We start from the raw sequence: 17,318 nt of genomic DNA, 5'->3' as shown, positions 1-17,318 counted from the left end.
ACCATAATAGACTATTTGTACCACTCAGTGTACAATTAAAGCATGCAAAACGGGTATTTGTCCACTGGGGAGCACTATCGTATCATCAACCTGAAAGCTTCTCGGATGAGAGGTGAAACGTCTTCAAGCAACTTAAAGAAGTCCAGACGCTTTTCTTTCCAAGCTCTTTAGACAACCTGAAATCCACTTGCTCCTTATTGGCAAAGTAGGTAGGAATGAGCCACCAAAATAAAATGATCTTCACTTGTTCTTGAATATTGTGGCATAGAGTGACAGTTTAAATACCCGGTTCCACTTTTTACAGATGTCAACTAAAGCTGAAGTATAGTGGGATTTGGTCTCGTTAAATCAAGTCAAGGAAGTCAGAGTAAGTCAAAGTCAACCTTATTGTCAGTTCTGCAACATATACAGAACATAGAAGAATTAAAAAAAATCCCCCAGCCACAGTGCGAAACTATAGTGAATCAAAAATAAGAGAAAATAGGGAGATATAAGAATATGACGTACAGGTATGAATATACATATATATTATATCAAACTACAGCTCTGAATTGCATGAGATATATACAAGTAGTGCCATATATGTCTTAAAGTATATGAATTGTACAAGCATTCTTAAAGTTATATAGATTATTGCTGATTTTTGTATGAAAATATGAAGTATAATTGAATTACTAAAAAGTCTGTGTACAACATTACCGTTGAGACAACATCAGTATGGGACTGAATGTTTAGATAGCAGCAATATTCTCTTCTGCAACCATCAGTAGTAGTAAATATAAAGACTGGATTCAAGACACTTGTGTGCTGTCTTACTGTTGTCTTATTGGGAATGTTGTTGATTTTGAATGTGAACTTCCACAGACATAGTATGTGAAGTTCAGTTTCCACATCAGAAGCAAATGTAGAGGATTGCAAGAAAAAAAATCTCTTGCCACTGCACTCACTATACAGATAAAAATAATTGGCCACACCTCTTGATGGTTGTTTTTTCTGAGCTTTGCCTTCAGCCTCTTAGTTAATTCAGATAAAACTGAGATTATTGTACTTGGCCTTGAAAATCTTAGAAATTTGGTATCTAACCAGATTCTTACTCTGGATGGCATTACCTTGGCCTCCAGTAACGCTGTGAGGAACCTTCGAATCATTTTTGACCAGGACATGTCCTTCAACGCACATATTAAACAAATATGTAAGACTGCTTTCTTCCATTTGCGCAACATCTCTAAAGTTAGAAAAATCTTGTCTCAGAGTGATGCTGAAAAACTAGTTCATGCATTTATTACTTCCAGGCTGGACTACTGCAATTCGTTATTATCAGGATGTCCAAAAAACTCGCTGAAAAGCCTTCAGTTAATCCAAAATGTTGCAGCAAGAGTACTGACAGGGACTCAAAAGAGAGAGCAGATTTCTCCTGTTTTGGCTTCCCTTCATTGGCTTCCTGTTAAATCCAGAATTGAATTCAAAATCCTGCTCCTCACATACAAGGTCTTAAATAATTGGACCCCATCTTATCTTAATGACCTTGTAGTACCATATCACCCTATTAGAGCACTTTGCTCTCACACTGCAGGCCTACTTGTTGTTCCTAGAGTATTTAAAAGTAGAATGGGAGGGAGATCCTTCAGTTTTCAGGCCCCTCTTCTGTGAAACCAGCTTCCAGTTTGGATTCAGGAGACAGACACTATCTCTACTTTCAAGATTAGGCTTAAAACTTTCCTTTTTGCTAAAGCATATAGTTAGGGCTGGACCAGGTGACCCTGAATCCTCCCTTAGTTATGCTGCAATAGATGAAGGCTGCCGGGGATTCCCATGATGCATTGAGTTTTTCCTTTCCAGTCACCTTTCTCACTCACTATGTGTTAATAGACCTCTCTGCATTGAATCATATCTGTTATTAACCTCTGTCTCTCTTCCACAGCATGTCTTTACCCTGTCTTCCTTCTCCCACCCCAACCGGTCGCAGCAGATGGCCGCCCCTCCCTGAGCCTGGTTCTGCTGGAGGTTTCTTCCTGTTAAAAGGGAGTTTTTCCTTCCCACTGTCGCCAAAGTGCTTGCTCATAGGGGGTCATATGATTGTTGGGCTTTTCTCTGTATCTACTGTACAATATAAAGCACCTTGAGGCGACTTTTGTGGTGATTTGGCGCTATATAAATAAAATTGAATTGAATTGAATTAGTTCCAGTGAAGGGGAAATCTTATTAATGCGTCAGCTTACCACAACATTTAGGACAATTCTGTGCTTCTAACTTTTTGGAAACAGTTTGAATAAGGCTGTTTCCTGTTCCAGCATGGTTGTTAACTGGTGCACAAAGCAAAGTCCAGAAATACATGGTTGGGTGAGTTTGGTGTGGAAGAACTTGATTGGCTTTCAAAAGAGCCCTGACCTCAACCCTACTGAACACCTTTGGGATGAACTAGAGCAGAGACCGCAAGCATGCAACATTAGTGTCTGGTTTCACAAGCGCTTGTCTTGATGAAAGACCAAAACTTTCCACAGACACTTCGAAAGTGCAGAACATATAGAAACCCTTTCCAGAGAAACAGAAGTTGCGATAGCTGCGAAGTGGGGACTGATGCCATAAAAAAGATCCTGCTGTTAAAATGTGTAGAAGGCCCAAATACTTTTGTCTGTATTGTGCGTTTAATAAATAGGTAAAAACAAGAGGCCACCGAACATGTGAGGATCTGAAAAAAGTTAAAAGCAAAATGATTAAAAAAAATGTTATTTTTCCAGATTTAGGCACACTGTTGTTGCGTTTCTGAAGATAATCTGAAAGCACAGAACAGAAAGAAAATAATAAAGTACGACAGAAGAAAAACAGTCTTGTGATGAAGTGGCGACCTGACCGGGGTGTAACCCACCTCTGACCTTATGACAAGGATTAGGCTTGAGGCCTCATATGACCTAAATTGGATAATCTGTTAAGAAAATGAAATGGTGGGTGGATGGATAGAGTCCTCATAATTTGAAGGACAGATTCCTTTTCCATGAATTGCATTAGGCATTTCTTTAGCTGAACAAGGTCAAAAGTGTGCACTTTGTTTTGTTCAAGTATATTATTACAAATGTTTCATGTATTAAAATATCAAAATAAGCTGAACAAAAATCACTGAATCTTCTAGAGATAATTTATTCTGACAGATAAATGTACAGTATTAACTCCTGTCGTTGTAAGAATGCATTATAATGCCCCCCCCCCCCCCCCCCCCTTTTTTTTTTAAAGCAAATGGAGTCCACCTTGTAAAATTGTGGTTGGGAAAGACAAACAACAGAAACCAAACACTCTCCTTGGCAGAGTTTAAACACCCAGCATGTGAGTATACGACTGTGTGTTGTTCACCCCCCCCCTTTTCCTCAACTTTCGCTCAGACTTGTCAACCGAAACCTGCCCTCCCATTAGACTGTGTCAGGAGACTTTGAGGCCATGGGGCAGGTTTGAACAGACCCTCTCGTTTACACCTAAAAAATCCCCCTGGCTTGTCCTTTCCATGCAGGAAAAGTGTCTTGAGTAATGTGGAGCTCCTCCTAAGCCCTGGCTCCTAATAATGTAACAACTCGTTGACATGTGAAAGAAAGTAATTTTAAAAACAAAAAAAACTATATTACATTTATTATTATTATAGTAAAGATTATAATGAAATCTAAAGGAGTATTTCTCATGATTACATTTCCAAGGAACTGCTGCCTGCAAATTAGAAGCTGAAGCAAGTTTCAGGCTTTTCCTAATGATTTTTTTTATATTTTAACACAGTGTTATCATGTTATATCTCCAGTGGAATGTTCAGAGCCAGCATTAAGCAAATTAATTATTTATTTAGATTCCTTTTAGGTCGACCCCTCCTTACCAAACCTACAAAATCAAACATATGAAGCTACCAGCACTGGTGACCCCTTTGTGAATAAGAAGCAAGAAGTATCTTTATTTATGTCCTTTTATAGCAATTTTAAAGACTGACTCCATAAATATATGAGAAATTTCACTAAAAAACTGCAGTACAGAAATAAGCTCACAACCCACTTTCTTGGGTACATCTGTGGAGCTGCAACTGTAAATATCTAATGAGCCATTTACACTAAAGAAACTCAGTGCATTTATGTAAGCATGTAGACATGGTCAAGATAATGTGCTGTAGTTCATTCTGAGCATTAAGCATGAGCATTACGTGACTCCAAACATGACATGGTTGTTGGTGCCAGATGGCTGGTTTGAGTATTTTAGAAGATGCCTGATGTTCTGTGATTTTCCTGCACACCTATTTCTAGGTTTACAGAGAAAGGATTAAAAAAATAAATAAATTAAATGAGCAGCAGTTTTATGGGCACAAATATCTTGTAGATACCAGAGGTCAAAGGAGAATGGTCAGAGTGCTTTGAAATTTGAGCTAAAGACAAATAAAACTTAAATAACCACTTGTTAAAATGGAAGTAAGCAGAATACCATCTCTGAATATGCAACATGTTGAACCTTGAAGCAGAAAACCACTCCAGGTGACACTCCAGGCTAACAGCAGCAAACTGGACCACGCAAGCTACTATTTGCATGGTCTCACCTTTATGACCACAGTGTACCCATCTTCTGATGTTGCAAAGATCAAACCATCTTAAAATAGTTCCTCTAACATGACAGTGAGCTCACTGTACTCACTGTAACTTGATCTCAAACCAATAAAGCACTTTTGGAATGTGGTGTAACGAAATATTTGCATCATGCAGCCACCAAATTTGTGCTACACTATCATGTTAATATGGAACAAAATCTATGAAAAATGAGTTAGAGAAGACATGAAGTATTAAAGCAGTTCTGAAGGCAAAAGGAGGCCCAAACTGTTTTTAACAAGGTATATCTAATTGACCAGTATGTGTGTTTAGTAAATATTTTATTAGGCATAATAACATTTAACATTTTTATGAATGTATTTATCAACAACTAAAACTGTCTTTATAACTTCCCCTATGCATTGTCTTTTAACCTTTTAGGTTTGACAATACAGTATCCCCCCCCTCCCACGCGCGCACACACACACACACACACACACACACACACACACACACACTAAATTATATCTGCACCCTCTTCACACATGAAACCACAAACACATCACTTCCCATTTTATGGTTCATCTTCTCTAGACTTGATTTGCAACACACAACCTTATCACTGCTTTTTAACAGCAATAAAGAATGAAGTACTCTAAGCATTGTGGAAATTGTTCAATAAAATGAAATATTAAAATTGACATATTTATAGAACCTATCTTGTAAACATGCCCCAAACTTAAGTTATCTGAGAACTTGATATTGAAGTTGAGAGATTGACATTTAAATGACAAGCGGTGGCTGCACCTGAAGTCCATTACTCACTCTGCAAATCTCAACACTTCATTGTACACAGCTAATCAGCACTATCTGCCGGGCTCGCTTCCTGTGGGTACACACCAGTTGTGACACTGGTAGCGTTTGTCCTCAGAGACCCTGCCTACCCTGTCATTAAGGTCATGTTTGCAGTAAAGCTGGGAGAGCGGATAATGTTTGGTTAACCACTGTCTCAACTCCAGATAAGCCCCTCAATATCATCCTGAGACCCCGTGGTTTGTTAATGGCACAGGGTCTCCAGATAATAGCGAAGGAATGAGTTTAACCTTGCTGAGGCATGTATGTTTGTGTTCATCTGTCGTCTGTGGCAGGTGTGTGATGACTGAGATAGGAGCAGGGAATAACAAATAAAAACATCTTTTTTTCATTGTTTTTGGTATTTTAACTACCGCTATCTTAACTCTTGTTCTAAAATTAATATCTTCAGTTGGTGTCAGAAGGTGTGAACCGCCCTGAAACCCAAATTGTTCATCACCATGCTAGCAATAAAAGCACAAACACACACACACACACACACACACACACACACACACACACACACACACACACACACACACACACACACACACGGACACTTGCTGTTAATGGAGTGATAGAAAAGATTGTATAGGCAGGTGTGGGCCTGGTTTGACAAAGATCAGGGTGATAGTAGACCATCTTCTATCAGAGAATCTCTCACATCCCTTTATAATGACCCAGTGTTCTAGTACGATTCTTCCCAGCATAAAAACCCATCATAGTGCCTTACAGCTCTTACCAGTTGCAGAGATGCTGTCATTTAGAAGCAAATAAAATAGAAAAGGGAGTCACAGTTAGTCTACAATATCTTACAAGTATAATTTGTTGGTTAAGGAAGTCTCAGCACTTTACTCAGAAGCAAACGTGAGATAGCTTTTGTGTTATTCTCCTGTCACAGAACTAATAAAACCAGAACTAGTAACCTCTGAAATTCACTGGTTACAATCCAAGTTTGGATTAAAAATAATGATTCTGGCCTTTTTATCATTATACATTTCACTTGTAAAAGCAGGAATCACTTAAGCATGCTAACAACTACATAGACAGCATAAAAAATGACAGGCTAACCACCTTCTGGCTCTTGAAAACACCACCAGATGGGGACATTGTTGCTCCGGTGATTGAACATAAGACTGACTTTTGCCTGACTTTCCACGAGATGCACTAAAAAAATCAGTTTTTTTGGTAAATCATTTTTTTAATGCACAAAGTGCTTCTAGTTGTACGCATCCCAATATATGATACATACATTCACCCAGACAAAAAAGAAACCTAACACACAAGCAATGGTGAGAACTGTGGTCGAAAATAAAGGGCACATGACCACGATAACGAGAACAAATAGAGAATATTTCCTCAATCAAAAGCCACAGGTGCTGAATTAGATTTATTTTTTATTTAAACTTCATTTGTGTGTGTGTGTGTGTGTGTGTGTGTGTGTGTGTGTGTGTGTGTGTGCGCAGTAGGGTACACTGCTGAGTATGTGTGTTGAGTGAAATAAAGTGACAGCTTGAAGTGCACTTATTTGATTATACTCTAACGGTCCTGTATCACATTTACCATTATTTAGGAAAATGAGTGCATGATAAAATTAGGGCTAATTTTGTTTTGGTGTTGATTAAAGTGAGAGTTGTGGGAAGATACCACAGAGGTGGAAAGTAATGTTTTTACAAGTGGAAGATGGATTGTTTTACAAGAGCCAGAGGGAGAAACTAAGTGTGGGAGGGACAGACAGAGAGGGGGAGTGTAGACGTCACATCTGTTCCTGCCACTCCCTAGGGGGCTCTGGGAGCATGGGAACCTTCACCAGCTCCAATAGTTGCAACAAGCTTTGCAAAATGCATTTATCAATTTAAAAGTTTAAAGAAGCAAAAGGACTGCTCGAGTGCATTGAGCAGTGGGAGGAAAAGTCCACACTAAAAACACTAGAAGTCCAGTTTTACAGAGCATCCACTCAAGTTACATAGAATAAACTTTTCATCCTCAGTCTTTGGGTACGCCAGTATGAATAAAGGCATCTGTCATCAGTATCTCAAGCTCGTGGTGTGCTCTGTCGATGTAAATACATCTAATAAAAGTATCTCTAGAATCTTGGGCTTCCTGTCTGTGGCTTGTGGCCTGCATCATGTTCAATGTACTGCGACGGGTTTTGAGTTACCCTTACTGTCATGTCTTGGTTTGGCCCCCCAGAATGGTGACCACCACACTTTAATAAGCCATTTCACAGGGGTCAATTTTCTTTTCTTCACGGCGTCAGCTGGGTTGCCCCATTCACCCTCTTCACCCCTTCCTCACCCACGCTCCCCCATTGGCATGTGTGCGGCCCAATGTTGTTTACTGGACTGAGCATTTAGAGGGGTTAGCGTTTCACCATGGCAGCTGTTGGCACCATGTGCCTCCCCTTCAGGCGGCTGGCCGACGGCACGCAGGCCACAGCTTCACACACCCTTCAGCATCCCCCTGAGGACCCTCACTCCCTCCACTCAGCCCTTCGCTTGGCCTTGGTTGAAACCAGTAGCCTTGATCGGGTATCAGATACCAGTTTAATGTGAAGACATAGTTCTGGCTTTAATTGATGGCTTCCAATTGGTGCTCACAGTCTGTCCGCAGTGCAGAGAAGTAAATTCAGTGACCGCGCACAGGATCCACATACAGTATCAGACATGACTAGACTTTATTTATTTCAGTGCAACAACTATTGCCATGTCTGTCGTTGGTAGGATTAAGGGCTCCTGTTACTACATTTTCCATGTCACCTCTCCCACTGATTTGCTTGACAACTGTAAGTAATCGTAGGGACTCAAGGAAAAATCCTTTAAATAGCTTCACCGTGAGACCGTAAATGGAAGCCTCTAGTCCCCCCCCCAGGCTTTAGAAAAGGCAACGTAATCTCTTCTTCATGACCTGGATGTTTGATTTGGCAAAGATGTGCAGGACGCCCTTCCTGACACAACCCTCCTCATTTATCTGGGCTTAGAACTGGCACTAAGAGTACACTGGCTTTTGGTCCCATAAAATTTTAAGGGGTGGTGGTTATCTCTATTGCCTCATAGCAAGAATAGTCTGTCTTTGAGCATTTTGTTTGCCTGCTCTCCCTGTGCTTGCATGGAACCCACAGATACTGGGTTGGTTAGCGCTTCTAGACTTTATGCGAATATGAGGATGGAAAGTTGAGAGTGATGTCAGTCCAAGTATTTATTGGACTGATGTGTCTCAGTTGACATTCATGTTTTTTTGTGAGATGACCTGGCAGCTATTTGTTGGATTGCCACTGACTTTTAATTAAATTAAATTCAACCAAATTAGCAGGCATAATGATAAACTATAATAACTTTGGTATCTTGTAAAGTTTTGTGTCGCCCCGTTATCAGATTAACCCGCAGTACCTGTCCAGTTACTGCTTCACACGGAAGTATTAGTAGAAAAATCAAAACCCCTGTAGTGCATGTGTGATGATCTCAGTGTCTGCTGTAGCTCTTAAATTCAGTTTTGACCTTAATGGGTGGGAAGCTTGCAGGTTTGCTGGTTAGTTAGAGCTGGAACCGATCAAGGAACACAAGAAACTCTTGTCTTCCTTATATTTAGGCAACTCCCTCTTCCCCTGCATTGACTATATTTACATGGAGCTTAGTATTCTGAATAAATTTGGTTTAATAGCTAAACAAGTCCAGTCTGACTGGAATTTCTGTCTGCTTCAGGGGAGTGGAAAATAACTTTTATTAAAACGAGAGAAAAGTTGCACAATGTAACGATTACTTTTTGGCAGTGTTCACACTACACATGCCCTGAGCACTGATATAAATCCATGGGGAAGTGTGCTTTTTTGTTGTTGTTTTTATTGCTGCTTCCAAGCTAAAGGAGTTTGGTTTCCATATTTTTGTCATCTAATTTTCATTCTTTTTGTGTGCACGTGTATGTTTTTATGCTATTGTATCCGAGCTGGACCATACCAATTTGGGGGCATGTCTGGGAATCAAATCCCTTCTCCAGATCAATAAATACTGGTAGTCTGAAATATTAAATTAGGAATTTGGATGTGTGAGAGTATCATCGGTGCAAAAGTAGACTGAAACTCACTGATCTACAGGGTGGGCCATTTATATGGATACACCGTAATAAAATGGGAATTGTTGGTGATATTAAAGTCCTGTTTGTGGCACATTAGTATATGTGAGGGGGCAAACTCCTCAAGATGGGTGGTGACCATGGTGGCCATTTAGAAGTTGGCCATCTTGGATACAACTTTTGTTTTTTCAATAGGAAGAGGGCCATGTGACACATCAAACTTATTGGTAATGTCACAAGAAAAACAATTGTGAGCTTGGTTTCATCTTAACTTTATTCTTTCATGAGTTATTTACAAGTTTCTCTTTGTTCACAGCCATTGACATGTCGAAGAGGTTAACATGTGAGGAGCGGATCGAAATCGTGTTGATATCTGGTGAACGCAGTAACCGGGTCATTGCAGCAGATTTCAATGCAAGACACCCTACGAGACCACCCATCTCCCATGCTACAGTTAGCAAACTGCTTGCTAAATTTGGTGAAACTGGTTCAGTGTTGGATTTGCCAAAATGTGGATGCAAGAAAACTGTCACTAATGAAGAAACATCAGTGGCTGTCCTAGCTTCATTCAGCAAGAGCCCACAGCGTAGCACTCGCCGCATCTCACTCGAGAGTGGCATTAGTCGAACATCCCTTCGGCGGATATTAGCTACTCACAAATGGCACCCTTACAAACTCCAGCTACTGCAGCATCTCAACGAGGATGACCCAGATTTGCGCGCAGAATTTGCAGAATGGGCAAAATGATGATGCCGTCATTCACCTCCTACATCGTTCCCTCGCTCACCTGGAGACCGCTGGAAGCACTGTGAGAATCATGTTCTTTGATTTCTCCAGTGCCTTCAACACCATTCTTCCCTCGGTTCTGAAGGACAAGCTGGAGAACTCTGGAGTGGACCATCACCTCACTACCTGGATTTTGGACTACCTCACCGACCGACCACAGTATGTGAGGACTCAGGGCTGTGTGTCGGACAGGGTCGTCTGCAGTACGGGGGCCCCACAGGGAACGGTTCTGGCTCCGTTCCTCTTCACCATCTACACTGCAGACTTCTCCCACAATTCCACCCAGTGCTTCCTGCAGAAGTTCTCTGATGACTCTGCAATAGTCGGCCTCATCACTGATGGGGACGACAAGGAGTACAGAGGACTGACTCAAGACTTTGTGGACTGGTGCCAGCTGAACTACCTCCAGATCAATGCCAGTAAAACCAAGGAGCTGGTGGTAGACTTCCGCAGGCACAAGCATTCTCCACTGCAACCACTGAACATCCAGGGTATGGACATTGAGGCTGTGGACAGCTACAGGTACCTTGGTGTTCATCTGAACAACAGACTGGACTGGACTCATAACTCAGACGCCCTCTACAGGAAAGGGCAGAGCAGGCTGTACCTGTTGCGGAGACTCAGGTCGTTTGGGGTGGAGGGCCCACTCCTGAAGACCTTCTATGACTCTGTGGTGGCTTCTGCTATCTTTTATGGTGTGGTCTGCTGGGGCGGCAGCATCTCTGCTGGGGACAGGAAGAGACTGAACAGGGTGATCCGAAGGGCCAGCTCTGTTCTAGGATGCCCTCTGGACCCAGTGGAGGTGGTGAGTGACAGGAGAATGGCAGCTAAGCTGTCATCCCTGTTGGACAACGTCTCCCACCCCATGCAGCAGACTGTGACAGCACTGAGCAGCTCCTTCAGTGGGAGACTGCGGCACCCACGGTGTGGGACGGAGAGATTTCGCAGGTCTTTCCTCCCCACTGCTGTCAGACTCCACAACAAAGACTTTAACTGAACAAACACACACATCCACACATGTGCAATAACACTAAGTGCAATAATCTTTTCTGGCATCGTTGTATTTTTACTCAGTTGTATATAGCATTCGTATTCTATTTTTATCTTATTGTATATTTTTATTCTATTTTATTCTACTGTATATAGTATATTATTTTATTCTATTCTGTACAGCTGTGTACTGTATTTATTCTTATTGTATTCTAATTTTTGCATCATAACTTTTGCACTGTCCACTTCCTGCTGTGACAAAACAAATTTCCCACGTGTGGGACTAATAAAGGTTATCTTATCTTATCTTAAAACAAAAATTGGAACAGGACCCTCAGTTCACGCAGAAGATTTTGTTCAGTGATGAGGCAAACTTTTATGTGAATGGTGACGTTAACAAACATAACCATCGCTATTGATCTGACACTAACCCACACTGGATGGATCCCTCCAAGACTGTTGGAACAACAAAAGTGATGGTTTGGTATATGGGGTACAACAATACATGCTACATGATGGTAAATGGCCTGTATTTGTATAGCGCTTTACTAGTCCCTAAGGACCCCAAAGCGCTTTACACATCCAGTCATCCACCCATTCACACACAGTTGATGGCAAGCTACATTGTAGCACTGGGGCGCACTGACAGAGGTGAGGCTGCTGGACACTGGCGCCACCGGGCCCTCTGACCACCACCAGTAGGCAACGGGTGAAGTGTCTTGCCCAAGGACACAACGACCGAGACTGTCCAAGCCGGGGCTCGAACCGGTAACCTTCCGATTACAAGGGAAACTCCCAACTCGTGAGCCACGATCGACCCATGATGATGTGTTTCCCTCTTTATGCACTGAAGCTGGCACGTTCCCTGAGTTTTTCCAGCAAGATGGTGCACCACCACATTATGGGTGCCAGGTCCGAGCATTCCTAGATGAACAGTTTCCTGAAAAGTGGATTGGTCGTTGTGGGCCAGTTGAATGGCCCCCAAGGTCTCCCGATCTGACCCCCTTAGACTTTTATCTTTGGGGTCATCTGAAGGCAATTGTCTATGGTGTGAAGAAACAAGATGTGCAGCACCTGAAACTACGGATACTGGATGCCTGCGCTGGCATTTCTCCTGCGGTGTTGCTATCAGTGTGTGAAGAGTGGGAGAAGAGGGTTGCATTGACAATCCAACACAATGGGCAGCACATTGAACACATTTTATAAGTGGTCAGAAACTTGTAAATAATTCATGAAAGAATAAAGTTACGTTGAAACCAAGCACACCATTGTTTTTCTTGTGACATTACCAATAAGTTTGATGTGTCACATGGTCCTCTTCCTATTGAAAAACAAAAGTTGTATCCAAGATGGCCGACTTCTAAATGGCCAGCATGGTCACCACTCATCTTGAGGAGTTTGCCCCCTCACATATACTAATGTGCCACAAACAGGACTTTAATATCACCAACCATTCCCATTTTATTACGGTGTATCCATGGCCTACCCTGTATATGTGTAGATTTTAACCCTTTAAGACCTACTATAGAACCAAGTTCGCCAGAGCTTATATTATATTTTTACAGGTTGTAGTGCCATTTTTTGGAGCATTCCAAGTTGCTATACATCAATACAACCATTATAGCCCAAATTTTAATAATATGTATGCATTAAGTGCATAGTAATTACATAAATTGCAAAAAAGTGCAATAAACTACAAAAAAAAAAATGAAAATCATTTTTGTTTTTTTAACATATATTTCTAGTTAGAGAAATTTAAGAGGCTTATCTCTCAAAACTGTAAATACAAAAAAGTTGCTCAAAATAGTTTCCCACCACAGGAAATTTATTTTGAGTGTCTTCATAGTTTTTTTTTTAAAAATACACCAATTGTTATTTACTACAGGAAAAACGAAAATAAATATTATAATGCAAATTTGCAAAAAAACAGCATATGCATCAAAATAAACTATTTCCAGCAGTGCGATATGAGTTGTGATGGCATGCCACACATGGTAAGCTCCAGACCCCACCACCAGTTGATTCACTTTAGTTTAATTTACAGTCACTACTTTAAAATATTCTACTTATTGTTCAATATTGTTTCTTTATTAAATGTATTTATTTTTCCATCACACCTTCCAATGTTTATATGGCGTGCACACATATTAACCTTGCAAGGTCAAAGTTCTGTTTTATGTTATATTAATACATCTTTCTTTGTTTGAGTTACCTGGGGGTTGGTTTCTCCTCCTGTCTGGCAAAAGGTGTGGCAAAGGGCTGGGAGACCTGAAGTACCACTGACAGCCTAATTGGATTGCACCACATGCTTCATTGCCTGGGGGGTGTTTCATGTTTGTTTAATTGTTTTGTATTAGTTGGTTATATGGCAGCCATCTTGTTTCCCCCGTGTGTGTCATTTGGTTTAGCTAAACCAGTATTTAAGTTCCCCCCGTGTGTCATTTCAGCAGGTCAGTTTATCGTATGTTTGTTTGAGGTTTTGTTAATTATTATCTTGAATTTAGTCTATTGAGTTGACCTCTTTTATTGGTCTGCCTGTTTAGGTTTTGGCTTTGTTAAATATATTTTTGGGTCAATAAAACTAGTGATGGTGAGATGAAGCCTCATGATGAACTGAAGCTTTCCATCCAATTGGTCGACTCATGGTTCGAAGCATTGTGATGATTCATTTGCTCTACTGCGCCATCAAGTGGACAATTCAAGTGAAGCGGGCTCTTTGATTATAATGATGTGTAAACCTTATGTACATCTGGATAATGACACAAACTAGTGTTTGGTGCTTCACTTTTTAATAAACTAAAAGACAGAAATCAGATTATAGGATGTGTAGTGTTGTTTATTTATATTTTGGTGTTTATCATTTGTGATATTTATTACTGTGTGCATACTTTATTAGGAGAGACAAAATAAAAATAAAAAACATCTCTTCCTTGCTGGTTCCATCGAAGAAGAAATGCACAAGTAACTATGTAGCACGTACGTAATCCAATTCCACAACACGGTGTGATGGGGAATCAGCTGTTTTCCTGCCCATGTTATTTCGAATCTGGCGCGAACCGATGAACCAGTCCCTGAATCAGTCACGTGGTACGGACTGCCCGCGAGGCCTCGAACGTCACTGCATACGTAATCAAAGCAAGCCTCGATACGCGCTTCAGAAAAACGCCCCCGCGATTACCCGACGCACGATTCGAAGCTTCGACACACAGGACACATCACTAAATAAAACCCCTTTTTTGAATTAAAACCACCTGTGTCCTATATGCTTTACTGCTTGGTCCCTGACATGAGTCCTAAGCATCCCAGAAACAACACAGAAAGTCATAAAGTCAAACATAACTTTTAAAAACACCAGTATAGGCTGATGGGTATGGAAGCCCGTTTCCGCCACTAAATAAAAACAAAAAAGCTAGTATCCATAACTTGAAGTTTCAAGTTATTTTCTCGAAATTTCGACTTATTAACTCGAAATTTCGAGTTAGCTCTGCCAATCAAAAATATACGTGAATGAGGTCGCTTTTCTTGTTACCTGGAATCATATGGCGCAGAGGAACGCGCACTCAAAAACGGATCCCAACAAATTGGCGCTTTCGCGAGTACATTTGCTGATAGTAACACCATGTGATTCAGCTAATAACACAGGAATTTCATCATTTGTGAAGCCAGGCTGAAAACACTCAGCAATCTGTGCATTCACGACTGGATGTAATACCGGTAGCTTAGCTGTAGCATTTTTAGCTGAGGGCTTCAGCTTCCGGGTAACGAGGAAATGACGTCATTCACGTAGATTACTGATTGGCAGCGCTAACTCGAAATTTCGAGTTACTTTTCTCAAAATTTTGAGTTAATAAATCGAAATTCAGAGTTATTTTCTCAAAATTCCGAGTTATTTTCTCGAAATTTCGAGAAAATAACTCGAGATTTTGAGTTATGGATCTTTTTTTTTTTTTTTTAGTGGCGGAAACGGGCTTCCATAGGATGGGGCCCTGAAGGTAAAAAACTACATATCCGAGAAAGTGACGTTACTTCTGGTTTCAGGCAGGTAATGGCGGACGTGCGATAGTTTGCGCTGATGATCTATTCCAACATAGGAAGTGTTACGAACAGCTGATCTGGTCGGTAAAGCGTGTTTCTGGAATATTGTGTTTTTATTGCGAATTATTGCGCTAGCTTACCTGGTTGCAGTTCTACCGGGATTTAAAAATAACTAAGCAAAACAGAGCGTGCTGCTCTGACCGGCTTTAAAGGGTTAAGGGTGTGTCCAAATTCACTTGTAGCTTCCATAGATACATTATGCAAAAGTTATTATTACTTATTATGTTTCAGATCATCACACAAATTTTAACATTGGACCATGACAGCCAGACTAATTACAAAATGTGGTATTAAAATAATGATTTCATTGATTAAGGGAGAAAAGTTATCCAAACCTACCTGGTCCTGTGTGAAAAAGCAGTTGCTTTTTAATCATTATTAAATCATGAATTAGTTCAAGTTCAAGTTCAAGTTCAACTTTATTGTCACTTCAACCATATACAGTTTAAAAATACACAGTGAGGCGAAACAACGTTCCTCCAGGAACCAAGGTGCTACAAGACAAGTTAGTGCAAAAAAAATATAATATATCTAGTAATATTGTGCAAAAGAGCATTTACAGGTTGGTGTGTGCGATGGTTTGGTGGTGTAGGTCAGTGTGTTTGCGCTTGTGTTGGTTAGTCAGTCCAGTCTCAATGTTTTGAGGTATTTGAGTTAAGCTGAGTGATAATGTTAGTGTATGTGTGTGTGTGCGTGTTTATCAGTCAGTCCCTTTTTGCTGAGGAGACGGATGGCTTGTGGAAAAAAGCTGTTGCACAGTCTGGATGTGCGTGCCCGAATGCTTCGGTACCTTTTTCCAGATGGCAGGAGTGTAAAGAGTGTGTGAGAGGGGTGTGTCCGATCAGCCACAATGCTGGTGGCTTTGCGAATGCAGCGTGTGGTGTAGATGTCCTCAATAGAGGGTAGAGAGACCCCGATGATCTTCTCTGCTGTTCCCACTATCCGCTGTAGGGTCTTGCGGTCTGATATGGCACAGCTCCCAAACCAGACAGTGATGCAGCCGCTCAGGATGCTCTCAATAGTTCCTCTATAGAAGGTGGTCAGGATCGGTGGTGGAAGCCGGGCTGTGATTAACCACATTTTTTAAAAGCTGAGTTTAGTTTCGCTAAACACACTCAGGCCTGATGACTGGCAGACCTGTTGAATCAAGAAATCACTTAAATTGAACCTTTCTGCCAAAGTGAAGCAGCCTAAAAGATCTAAAACAGCAACAAATCATGCCACAATCTAAACAGCAACCTGAGAAACAAAGTCACTGCCATCTGTCAGTCTGCAAAAGGGTTACAAAGCCATTTCTACGGCTTTGGGACTCTAGTGAACAACGGTGAGACCTACCAAAACATCCTAAAGAAGAATGTCTGTTTGTGACCTCAAGCTGAAGTGCATTCGGGTTCTGCAGCAGGACAATGATCCGAAGCACACCAAGAAGTCCACCTCTGAATGGCTTAAGAAAAACAAAATGAAGACTTTGGAATAGCCTAGTCAAAGTCCTGCCCTGAATCCGATTGAGATGCTGTGGCATGACCTTAAAAAACCAGTTCGTGCTCGAAAACCCTCCAGCGTGGCTGAATTACAACAATTCTGCAAAGATGAGTGGGCCATAACTCCTCCACGATGCTGTAAAAGACTCATTGAAGTTATCGCAAATGCTTGAATGCAGTTGTTGCTGCGAATGTTAGCCCAACCCGTTATTAGGCTTAGAAACTGTTTTTTGTGTGTACTTGTGTGTTATCTTTGTCTAATATTTAAAATGTTTGATGATCTGAAACATTTAAGTGTGACAAACATACTAAAAATAGGAAATCAGGAAGAGGGCAAACAGTTTTTCACATTGCAGTAGAGTGGAAAGAGAAAAGTATGTGACTTATCTCTGTGACATTTAGTACTGCCAATCACATGTTGCTCTCTAATCAGGCAATAAACCAGTCAGCAATTTCTGGGTGATTAGTTGTCACCTTCAAGGTGATGTGCAAGAGAGGCAAAGAC

General features: G+C 41.0%; 1 protein-coding gene across 3 annotated transcripts in view; it reads left to right on the top strand.

Annotated features, from left to right (window-relative positions):
• The window catches only part of notch1a (notch receptor 1a), a 61,783-nt gene that overhangs the window by 1,033 nt on the left and 43,432 nt on the right, over nucleotides 1–17,318 (top strand). Inside the window, exons 2-4 of one of the 3 annotated variants that reach the window (XM_082542179.1) lie at nucleotides 164–209; nucleotides 305–367; nucleotides 3,229–3,318. The gene's annotated coding sequence lies outside the window, so the exon portion shown is untranslated. Of the gene's footprint in view, nucleotides 1–105; nucleotides 210–304; nucleotides 368–3,228; nucleotides 3,319–17,318 lie in introns of those variants that run through there. The other 2 variants (XM_082542178.1, XM_082542180.1) reach the window with 2 other exon arrangements.

Source organism: Aulonocara stuartgranti (genome assembly GCF_965226115.1).
Source record: "Aulonocara stuartgranti genome assembly, chromosome: 7".
NCBI classification, from domain to species: Eukaryota; Metazoa; Chordata; class Actinopteri; order Cichliformes; family Cichlidae; genus Aulonocara; species Aulonocara stuartgranti.
This window is presented reverse-complemented; position numbering and strand designations above follow the sequence as displayed.